This window comes from Vulpes lagopus, chromosome 14 (genome assembly GCF_018345385.1).
Source record: "Vulpes lagopus strain Blue_001 chromosome 14, ASM1834538v1, whole genome shotgun sequence".
Lineage (NCBI taxonomy): Eukaryota > Metazoa > Chordata > Mammalia > Carnivora > Canidae > Vulpes > Vulpes lagopus.
Window position 1 is genome coordinate 19,359,983 of NC_054837.1, and position 12,083 is coordinate 19,372,065.

Here is a 12,083-nt window from a genome sequence, read left to right on the forward strand (position 1 = left end):
ATAAAATACGGAAGAAACAAAGCAATTTAAAATTCCAATAAAATTAAAAACAAACCTCTGGTAGCAGATTCAATTACATAGCTGTTGCTGAGTGCAGCCTGGGGACAGAAGGAAGGTCCAGTGCCACCCCCGCCACAGGAACAGCAGCTCAGAGATGAAGGGCTGGGAGAGAGCCAGCTGGAGTTGGCCCCCTTTTATGATTTAACAAATAAAAATCAGCTCTTAAACTAGGAAGGAAGGCAACTTCCTCTCTACAGGGCAATCCACAACAAACCAACCTGAGGGTTGCTAAAATCAGAGCAAGACAAAGATCCAAGTCACTGCCTTTCCACACTGTGCAGAGGTCCTGGCCACCTCAGTGAGACAGAGAAAATATATAATGAGTTGTAAGGATTAGAAAGAAGTAAAACTAGCTGCATAGAAACTCCAGCAAAAGAATTCACCAAGCCCGCAGACATAAGGCCAACATACAAACACAGTCGTGTTCCCCTACAACGGGAGTTGGCACACATTTCCTGTAACATTCCTGATATTTTCACCCCTGTAGGCCATACAGTCTCTATGGTAACTTATTCCACTCTGCTGGGTGGTAGCGCGAAAACAGCCACAGACACTCAGAATCGGCATGGCTGTGTTCCAATAAAACTTTATTTACAAAAGCAGGCAGCAGGCCAGGCTTGGCCTGTATGTTGTGGTTTGCTGGCTCCTACTCTACACCAACTACAAAGAGCTGGCAATTGCATTTTTAAAAAAGATACTATTACTTTTTTTTTTTTTAATGGAAACAGCATTACGTGTATGGTAACACGTACCACGCTCTCCAGCCATTCAAAGCATACTAGTGAATACTCTGTAGTGTGAATTCTCAGGGTTGTGCAGTCATCACCATTAAACTTCAGAACATTTCCTCCACCCCAAACAGAAACCTCACACCCATTAACTATGAGTCCCCGTTTCTTCTGGCCTCCTCACCGCCTGACCACTAAACTTGCCAATTCTCTCTCTCTGCGTTTGCCTCTCTTGGACAGTTTGTATAAATGGAATCCTACGACGTGCGGCCCTTTGTGTCTGGCTGTTTTCACTTCCCATGTTTTCAGGGTTCATCCACCATGTAGCTTGTATCCATACTTCATTCCTCATCATCACTGAATAATCTTCCCTTGCATGGGCTACATCATGTTTTATTTACCACATATCAGCTGACAAACGTTTGGGCTGTTCCGCCTTTGGGGCGATTGTAAGGCTGCTGTGCATGTTTGAGTATAAGTTTTTGCAGGAAAGGGATTCCTGGGTGGCGCAGCGGTTTGGCGCCTGCCTTTGGCCCAGGGCGCGATCCTGGAGACCCGGGATCGAATCCCACGTCGGGCTCCTGGTGCATGGAGTCTGCTTCTCCCTCTGCCTGTGTCTCTGCCTCTCTCTCTCTCTCTCTCTCTCTCTCTGTCATAAATAAATTAAAAAAAAAGAAGTTTTTGCAGGAAAAAAAAATTTTGCAGGGACCTAGGTTTCCATTTCTCTTGTGGGTAAACCTAAGCATGGTATTCTTTGGGCACATGGCAGCTCTCTGTTTGACTTTTTGAGGAACTGCCAAATGGCTTCTGAAGCAGCTATGCTGTTATATGTGCCCACCAGCAGCGTATGCAGTTCTGGCTTCTCCACGTCTTCACCAAAACTTACCACCTGGCTTTCTGATTCTAGCTGTCCTACTAGGTGTGAAGTGGTATATCACTGTGGTTTTGATTTGTGGCAGGGGTGTTTTGATTATTGACTCAACCTCTTTATTGGTTACGGGTCTGTTCGGATTTTCCACTTCTTCATAAGTCAGGTAGTTTGTGTCTTTCTAGGAATTGTCCATTTTATCCAAGTTGTGGATACTATTACATTAAGGAACTAAAATAAATTGGTAAAAGAGGTAAATGACCTTTGTGGAGAAAACTTTACTCAGTGATTTTTTTTTTTAAAGACTTAAATAAACATAGATATATATCCTGCACATGGACAGAGATTCAGTAGGGGGAAAAATCAATCCAGTCCTTACATCCTGACCATGTGTGTGTAACTTGAAAATCTGACTTTGAAGTTGATAAGAACAAAAGGCCAAGAATGGGCAAGGTACTTCTGACAAAAGTATAAGGGTACGGGACCAGGCTAGTACTGCCCTGGCTTATGGCTGAGGTGGTGGGATGAGTACAGAGACAGAGGGAGCCAAGGCATGGAGCAGAACATCTAGAAATGGACCAGTGTGCAATGTGAGCTCAGTCTGGGACAGAGCAGTTCTCTCAGACCTGTGGGGATGGACATGTAGTGCTGGAACCTCTGGTTAGCCACATGGAATGAGTAACACTGGAGCCCTACCTCACACCACACACAAGAAATTCCAGACAGACTAAAAATCTGGTACCCTGCAACGAAAAACCATTATCATTCTTTGAAGCAAATTATGAGGAATATCCACCAGGAAGGATTTGCAAATGGAAAGGGGGAAGGAAAAAAAAAAGAAAACTCAAAGGAAACAAATTGGAACGCATTAAAATTAAAAACTGCAGCTTGGCAAAATGCTCCATAAAAAAAAGTCAGGACTAGCCAAAAATTGAGAGAGTATGTCTGCAGCCCGCTTGTAATGGACCAGCATCCAGTACAGAGCCAGGGAGGTGGCTGCAGAGAAAGAGAGAGAGACAGAGAGAGAGAGAACACGCACACAAGTGAGCATATGCGCACAATGGGGAGGGGTGGAATGTGGGAGGGGGCAGGGCACACGGGGAGGAAAGAGCAGGTGAGTCAGACCAACACGGTGGTGGATGGAGACAGATGGGTATGTGCACGGCCCAAAGGAGGGATGAAGCAGCAGTTCCAAAGGGCACCGGGCAGGCGGTGCAGCAGGCTGGGCACAGGGAGACGGGGAGACGGGGAGGAGCAGGCTCTCAGAGGCCGGTCAGGGAGCAGGTAAGGGAAAGAGAGAGCAGGTGAGACGCAGATGAGACACAGGTGAGTGACAGGAAGTTCAGGCTGCAGAGCGATTAAAGTGCCCCCAGCCCTGCCTGCAGGGACCCCTTGGGCACTCCGGAGCCTGGAAGGCATGTGTGGATACACACGTGTGCCTGTGAGCACCTGCTGGTCTTCGTATACAGGATGGCCCTGAATATCTGGGCACATGTGGCTTCACGCTGCGTCCCTAGCATCTGCGCCCATGTACGCATGAGCCTGCATACACATGTACACACAGGGCTGGAGAACGTGAGGATCCTTTCTGCAGCGCCCGGGCATAACCACTACCCTGCACTGCCTCGTCTGGTCCAGAAAGAGCTGGGAGGCAGGCGGCCAGCCTTTTCTGAGCAACTGTGATGTACCAAGATTTCTGACACGCATTCTCTCACTTAATCTCCACTCTATTCTCTGAGGGCAAATGGAGGGCAGAGAGCTGCGGTCACCTCCCTGAGGTCACCCCCGCTGGTCACTAGGGCGCCTGGATTCACAGCCCGGTCAGTGGGCTGGGCGCAGGTCAGGGTTGTTGGCAGCCACCCTCGTCCCTCTGCACATCCCTCCCAGTGGAGGCCAGAGGACAGCTGCATCTGCCCTGGCCCAGCCGCCTTCCCCCACCCCCTTCCTGGGCGGCCTCATTAGGGATTCTGCTGGTGCCACCAGCTAATTAGTGTCACGTTAATTGAGCATTCAGGAGGCTGCCACCTCCAAGGGCAGAGTGTCGGCAGCAAAGGGGAATGCAGATGCGGACTGCTCCTCCCTGTGGGCTTGGGCCAGGTCCTGTGCTCAGGGACCCCTTATCCCCTGGAGCAGCCGGGGACACCCCTCCCCCATTCAGCAGCATCATGCCCCTGTGGCTTCCCCAGCCTGAAGGGAAGAGGCAACAGGCAAAATCTGCAGCCGCATAAGAAATGATATCTGCTGAACACCTACTGTGTGCCTGGCACACCTTGAGTCCTCCCACTCCTGTGGGAAAGCTACAGTTAGCTCTGCCCTAGAGTCAGAAAAATCCAGGGCTCACTGAGGGAACAGCTTCTGTAGACCAATGTCCAGTGGCATTCAGCTGGGCAGCGGTGGGAGAAGCCCAGAGCGTGGGAGCAGGAATTCCGGGCTGGCATCTTCCCCCACCATGCCCTCCTCCACCTGCCCCTTGGTGAGCAAGTACCACAGGCCTTCCAGGGCAGAGTATCACACGGACTTCAGCCACCTGTGATTTGTGACCTCTTCATCCCCTTAAAGATGAGAAACTGAGAGTCAGTTTAAGTGGCCTGGCCAAGGTCACCCACCGCATGTGGCAATGCTGCGCATCAGTCCACCCTGGCCACCTCCAGCCAGAGTCCGAGCTTTGCACCTGCGCTGTCTCTCCAGCAGAGCCCCTGCCCCTCCACCCACACTTCTCCCCTCCTGATGGGGTGCCGCCGGCTGCCACCGAGTCCCGCTCTCCTGTCTCCCTGCAGCAACACTAAATCCCACTCAAAGGGCTGCTTTTAATTGGCTTAATATACTCGTTAATAACCACGTCTCTGTAACGCACCTGTAAAAAGCCCATAACATTAACGTAATGGCAGTGACAGCTCATCTGCGCTTCCAGCCAGGCTTTTAAATTTCCCGACAGGACTTTAATGGGGGCTACAGGGCAGGGACAGCCCAGTTCACAGGGCGGGTGCTGCGGTTTCTGCTGCTCGAGAGTCCAGGTTCTGTCTGCTGCCGCCCCCCGCAGCCTCCTGGAGGCCTCAGAACAGGGATTCACTGGACTCTGCAGCACTTTCCAAGCACCTGCTGTGGTTCCAGAATTTTCCAGGGGTCAGGGATGAGAAAGCAAGACTTGCCCTTGGTCTATAGACCAGGAGAGAAGTCAAGGGACAGTTACAGCCTGGGGGCCTCAGGCGGAAGGGGAGTTTTACATCCCCACTAAGATGTGGAGCATCAGAGCCAGCAGCCCGGGGTGGCTCTGAGCAACACTTCTTACTCCGTTCTCCCAGCGTGTCGTTCAAGCACCTTCTGTGTACCAGGCACTGTATGGACAGTTCCACCCAACCTCAGAATCACCACTCTTTTTTTTTTTTTTTTTTTTTAAAGATTTTATTTATTTATTCATGAGAGAGAGAGAGAGAGGCAGAGACACAGGCAGAAGGAGAAGCAGGCTCCATGTAGGGAGCCCGACGTGGGACTCCATCCTGTGTCTCCAGGATCACACCCTGGACTGAAGGCGGCACTAAACTGCTGAGCCACCCAGGCTGCCCAGAATCACCACTCTTGATCAGGAACTTGCGGGAGGAGGGTGGAAAAAGGAGCTGGAGACGGGAGATTTCCCACCAGGGTGTGGGAGACAGATGGACACAGACCAATGAGTAGGGTGTCTGCCTGAGGTGAGCACAAGCAGGCGTCATTCCAGCTGTGCTCTAAAGGACCAGTTTTTGGTTACCGAGGGGAAGCTTCTCAGCGTGAGACAACAGTCCGGAGCCATTGCATCCATGGTGCCCAGGGAATGGACGATGGGGCTCAGAACTTGGCTCATGGATCCTTTCTGTACCACTAGAGCTCTCAGACTGGTGGTGTGTGGTTTGCCCTGCTCAGTGTTTGAGCATAGCTCCCAGGGAGCACAGCTCCCTGACCCACATGGGCCTTCTGGCCCACTCCCAGCCCATTTGTCCTCCAGTTCTCAGCAAAAACATGCAGGGAATCACATTTGCAATCCTTACTTGATACCCTGTTACCTGAATGTCTACCCCTCCCCTTCTGGAACCCAGGGCCACCTCCCAGGCTACCGTGAGGACGTCAGAAGGGCAGGGCTGTAAGGATTTGGCATTGTGCCTGGCCCAGGGGACACCATGTGTGTGTCCGGGGGCCTGTGGGGAAGGAGGGCTGCGCAGAGGGAGCTCAGGGTCACATGACCAAGACCTCAAATGCCATCCTGAGCGGTTCAGACTTCACACAAACAGGGGCTCAGTGGAGTGTCTTACGGAGAGGCACCCTGAAAATAGGCCCCTTTTTGGTCTTCATAAAAACTCTCCAAGACCAGCATCAGTATCCCCATTTTACACACAAGAAAACTGAGGCTCACAGAGGGGTAGCGGCCCACCTGAAGCCACATGGCATGTTGTAGAGCTGGGATTTGAGCTCGGCCCACATTTGCCCCCTGCACCATGATGCCTTCTCAGAAGGCTGCCAACCGCCCTCTGTGCTCCCCTCCGGAGCAGAGGCAGCCTGACGGTGGTCGGGGCCCAGGCAAGGAGCCAGGGAGGCCTTGGGCTGCTCAAGGCCAAGGGAAGAGGAGGCGGCTTTGAAGCAGGTGGCATGACGCAGGCATCAAGGGCGGGGCCCGGGGAGAAGGGAGAGCTGCGTGCCTGTCCCCCAGCCTCGCTGGACACACACAGGGTCACCGCCAGGCCCCGGCGACTACAGAAAAGCACAGAGAAGAAACAAAGTGCACACCCTCACCAGGCCGGGCCCTGCTAGCACCGGAGGCTTTTTACTTCAAGCCTCGGTCTGAGCCCCTTCGAGAGGGAGGGAGGGAGACCGCGGGCTCGTGGGTACAGCCCCTCTGTAACCTCTCTCTGTCCACATACCTGTACTGTACACCTTTGCCCACTTCCTCAGACTTCTGGAACCCAAATTTTAGTGCCAAGCAAAGTACATCTCTGCTGTGGATCTGCTGGGTGCTCTGTCTCGTGGGAACAGTCAGGTTGCTCCCGGGCCTTCTTCTTAAGACCCCTCATCCTGCCCGGTTTTCAACCCAGTAGCCAGAGTAGGTCATGTCCCTCCCTAGGCCCCTGAGGAAACTCAGAGTAGGTCATGTCCCCTCCCTAGCCCCTGAGGACAAGCCCAGGTCCCCACGGTGCCCCAGCCCTCCCCCCTCTTCTACAACCCTTCCCTGCTGACTCTGTTTCCCCAAACACACCTGGTCCCTTTCTGGGCCCTGCCGAGACCGCCGTTGCGTCAGCCAGAAGGCTCACTCCCTCACTTTGCAGCCTTTCCTCAAGGGCCACATTCTCAGAGACGCCACCTTCACACCAGGCACCCCTCTGTCAGGTCCCTCCCCGCCCCTCACGCCCTGCTCTTTTGCTTATGGTGCTTGCATAACAAATTACTCCCAAATTCAGTGGCCTCCAACAGCCATGTGCTATGCTCGGCCATACGGACAGGGCACAGTGCAGAGGGTGTGTCGGGAACCTTCGCCAAGCGCTGGGGTATGGCTGCTGGGAGTGGGGTTGGGAAGGCCCAGGCTCGGGGCTGGAATCTTCCAAAGGCTTGCTTCCTCACACATCAGGTGGTTGATGCCAGCAGCTGGTTCAAACACCCACACATGGCCTCTCCATGGGGCTCGGGCTTCCCCGAGTACAGTGGCTGGGTTCCAGGGACGGACACCCCGACAGAGTGACAGACCCACCTGGGTCTCCATGCGAAGCCATGTTGCCTGTAACCACGCAGCCAGGACCAGGACAGCCCATGGCACTACGTCTGCCACATTCCCCTCAGTAGAACGGAGCTGCTGAGTTCCTCCACGGTTGAGCAAAGGAAAGTCAGCCTCCACGATCTCTGGGAGGAGCGCCAAAGAACTTGTGGACAGGTTTTAAAACTACCACACCTACTCTGTCCTCGTTCCCAGGGCCTGTGGCTTCCTGACGGTATATATGACCGTTGCCCCTGCTAGACTGTCAGCTCCATGAGGGCAGGGACTTCGGTTTGCTTTGACGGTGGCTGCTTCTCCATGGCCCTGTACAGAGCCTGCACAGCCAAGGGCCCAGGAAGACATCTGGATGCGAGGCTGGAGGGAGGCTTCTGGGAGCGGCTCTCCTGGGGCTGTCTCCTTGGCTTGGTTCCTCCAAGGACTAATTCTCCCAAGTGTCGTGACTGGCCGTGAACAGGGGCCCACAGCCAGGACAGGTCTGTTTGGACACAGCCTTGTTGTCCAGTAAGATGTTTCTGGAAACCTATTATGTGTCCTATAGACGTCAGGGACATAGCAGTGAGTGGGCCAACTCAGGGAGCCCAAGTCTGGGGGTGCAGAAGGACAAACCCAGGGCAATTAGAATCTGCTGCCGTGACCAAGTCCAGGTGCTTGCTGAGACCTCTGGTGGGGTCCCCTAGTCCAGCCAGGGGTATTGGGCAGGGAGGGAGTCACATCAAAGATAGGCCCTGGGTTTCCCCAACAGGCCCCCCCCTTCCCTGCTGCACATCAGCTCTGTGAGCATTGCCGCCTATCCTCACCACTGCTTAGAGAGCCCTTCAGGAACAAGGCATAGAGTAGGAGCTGTAGACTCCTAGGGCCACAGTGACACGACACCCATGCCAGGTTTGAGACAAGGGACTCCAGCGACCTGCAGGGGCAGGCCCATGCCCCACACAGAGGCACTTGAATTCATAACACTGAAGATCCCTGAGCACATGCCCAGGCAAGACCTGCCCAGGGATGCCAGCTGGCAGGCTCTAGGAGCAGGCCGAGGGTGGGAATGACAGCTGCCTGGCCTGCAGCCTCTGGCGGGTCACCTCCCACCTCTCTGAGCCTCCAGGCAGACTTTAAGGTCCCTCCTGGGGATGCAGGTGGTGGTGAAGGGGACTTGGCAGGAAGCCAAAACAGGGCCACATCTCAGCTCCGCCCCCCAGCAGTTGCATGGTCTCACGAAGCTCTGAGTGCCCTTCCTCGTCTGTAGACCGGGGGCCTGGTCTAGGTGTCTACTGCAGTGTAACTGCTTGCTTCAAAACTTAGTGGCTTAAGACATCCACAGACACGTAGCATCTCTCACGGTTTCTGTGAGTCAGGGATTCAGGGTGGCTTAGTTCTGCTCTTTGCCTCCCGTGAAGCTGTAGTCAGGATGCCAGGGCTGCACTCATCTGAAGGCTTGACCGGGGCTGGAGGACCTGCTTCCAGAAGGCTGCCTCACACGGCTGCGGGTGGGAGACCCCATTTCTTTTCCTGTGGGCTTCTCCATGGGCTGTTCTATATCCTCCTATGGTGGCTGCCTCCCCCAGAGCAAGTGATCTGAGCGCGTGAGTGACGGAAAACCCGGTGCCTCCATGACAGTCACACTGCTTCACCTCCACGGGACTTCATAGGCCACATGGGTCAGCCCCGCTTGGACTGGGAGGGGACTGCACACAGGCACGAGTACCAGGAGGTGAGGAGGATTGCAAAGGGGGTGTGGCAGACCTTGGAGGCTGCCTGCCAGATGCTTTAACTGGTCTACTTCCTCATCTGTAAAATGAGGGCCCCTGGCTCTCAGAGTGGTCAGGTGCTCCAAACAAGAGACGTCAAGAAAAGCTGTGGACGCAGAGCCTGGCTCATACTCAGGGCAGCCTCCATTGGCTCCCACAAATGCCGGAGGGCCCAACCCACCCCCATGGAGTCCTGCCGACCCACTGGGGCCCAGACGGTCTCCTCTCAGCAACTGGGAACCAGTAATAGGAAGGACTTTTCTCCCCCCTCTCTTCTTCTTCTTAAAGGTTTTAAACACCTAATTTATTCCATCCATTAGATAGATTTTGTAGATTTAATCATTTTCACAGTTGGTGGCTCATTGGATACTCAAGATAAACTCCAAATGAAAGTATAATGGTGAGGACAAATGAGTTTTCACACCACAATGGCAGAAACCTGCTTGGGAAGAGGGTTTAAGAGGAGCAAAAATACATACAGATATTTTTTTTTTCCCCGGCAGCCGCTTTTGCTGACTATAGTAGGTTACCACAGTTAATTTCACCAGTTTTGTTCATCTGTAAAATTGCATAAAAGTGACATTTTTGTGCTCATTATAGCAACTGCTGATTTATGGCTGGTAAATGAAGAGCTGGTCCCTTTTTTGCGGGACTCTCCGAGCGGCGCTAAGTGCCCATGAAATTGCTTGTATAATGTAGTTTAAATCCAATCTCGGAGAAAGATTCCCCCGTTGGCCAAAGTGACATTTCCATTCTCCACACTGAGTTTATTTTAGGCCACTTAGGAGGGGGCTGCCCCAAGCAGGGTCAAGACGGAGGCCTGTGGCCCGCCAGGGGTCAGCTCCACCTGCCAGGTCTGGATTAGGACAGAGGGATGAGGGGCACTGGCCTGGGCTCCTTGGGAGGCTGAGGGCTGCCTACCTCTCCCCTGCCTGCTGCCCTGCCCAGGTCAGACCACATTCCTGCACCTCAGGGTATAGGGGAAGGACCTTTCTATTTTTTTTTTTTTTTAAGATTTTATTCATTTATTCATGAGAAACACACACAGAGGCAGAGACGCAGGCAGAGGGAGAAGCAGGCTCCATGCAGGGAACCCGATGCAGGACTCGATCCCGGAACTCCGGGATCATGCCCCGAGTCAAAGGCAGATGCTCAACCGCTGAGCCACCCAGGGATCCCAAGGAAGGACCTTTCTAATACGCATGCCTGCCCCTACCCCTCCCCTGCTTAAAACCTTGCCTGGCTGCCGATGGCCCAGGCAGGGCTTCTCCAACACTCCTTGTGGAGGGGATTTCCTGTTCACCCCAGGATGTTCAGTGGCATCCCTGGCCACTACCCACTGGATACCAGTAGCTGGGGTGGAGACTTCCCTGACCCAAGTATGAGAATGGAACACATCACTAGACTGGCCAGTGTGCCCTCGGGGGGGGAGAAAAAATTGCCCTACAGTGAAGAGGCCCCCTCTGCACCAGCCCAATGCCCTCCCAGGATGCCTTTCTTCCACATGTCTGCCCTGGGCATCGGCTCTCATTCTGAATTACTTACAGTTCTCACTCGGGACATGCTTCCTCACCTCTGGACCCTTGCCTTTGCTGTTTCTTCTGCCTGAAATAGGTTTCTCTGCTCTCTCCTCACCCCTTTCAACATTGCCTTAACTGGGATGCTCTTTCTTCTAGAAAGCTGTCTTGATTTCCAAAGCCTGGCTGAATGAGGCTCTGCTGTATCCCCAAATGCCTGTGCCTTCGTATTGCAGCACACATTTTGCTCAGATTGGCTGAGCCAACAAGGGGATTGGGGGTGAGGCTCTGGAAGGATGGGATGTGGGGTGAGGCCTTCCAACTAATGGGGAGGAAGGTGGTGAGGTCTGCCCTCAGCCCCAGCCACAATGCCAGGCCTACCTGTGCTGGTCAGACGAAGGGCAGCCCAGGGCATGTGGGTGGCTCAGTTGGTTGAGCATCTGCCTTCCTGGGATTGAGCCTCACTAGGGCTCCCTGCTCAGCTTCTCCCTCTGCCCCTTCCTCACTGCTTGTGCTCTCTCTCTTGCTCTGCTGTCTCTCTCAAATAATTGAATTTAAAAAAGGATAGCGCTAGCCCCTGCCCCTTCCTCCCCAGGATACCATTGTCCCAGGCAGATGGGGAGGGTGTTACCACTCCCAGGGTAGAGAGCACCTGCTTCTACTATCACACCCCACCATGTACAACTCGTTAGAATTCGCAGCCACCCTGGGAGGCAGTGTCCCCAGCAGCATCACCCCCTTTTTACAGATAAGGAAACTGAGGCTCGAAGTGGGGAAGCCCCATTCTCAAGTCCCTGCACTGGGGGTCACTGGTGGGCCCCAGGGGTGCTCATGGGGCAGGAGGAAGGCAAGGTGCTGTGGAGACCTTGAGGGGCTCCCTCGCTCAATGGCCCAGACAGGCTGCCACCCTCCAATACTGACCGTGTGCCTCATGCCCTCTGCTCTGCTCATTCCCTCAGGCCACCCCGCAGGACCAGCACAATCATGATCCCCATTCCACAGGTGGGGAAACAGGTTCATCCAGGCAAGCCATTTGCCCAGAGCCACAAAGTGCCACAAGCAGACAGGATTCTATGCAGCCGGCCAGTTCTAAAGCCCGGGGTCTTCCCCTCTATCTCATGCAGGTCCCTGCTCTCTTCCCTACACAGGGAGGGGCTTTGGATGCCAGAAAGTGGGGGTGGGGGGAGTCTGCCTACCAGCAACCCTCCTCCCCCATGGCAGGGGCCAGTTGTGCCACCAAGAGTAGGACAGTCAGCCTGTCACACAAAGTGCATCCTCAGCCCCATGCTGACAGCGTGCCGAAAAAGCAGTGATTATCACCACGCTGGCCTTGCAGGTGATGGGCAGCCTCGGGGAGGGGCTGAGCAGCCAAGGTGGGTGAAGTCCCTCCTCGCCTGCCTCCTGGCTGAGCAAGGGCCTCTGAGCAGCCAGCGG

General features: G+C 54.1%; 1 protein-coding gene across 1 annotated transcript in view; it reads left to right on the forward strand.

Moving 5' to 3' along the window:
* Positions 1–12,083, forward strand: part of FAM222A (family with sequence similarity 222 member A) — a 55,711-nt gene that overhangs the window by 40,102 nt on the left and 3,526 nt on the right. The window lies entirely within an intron of this gene.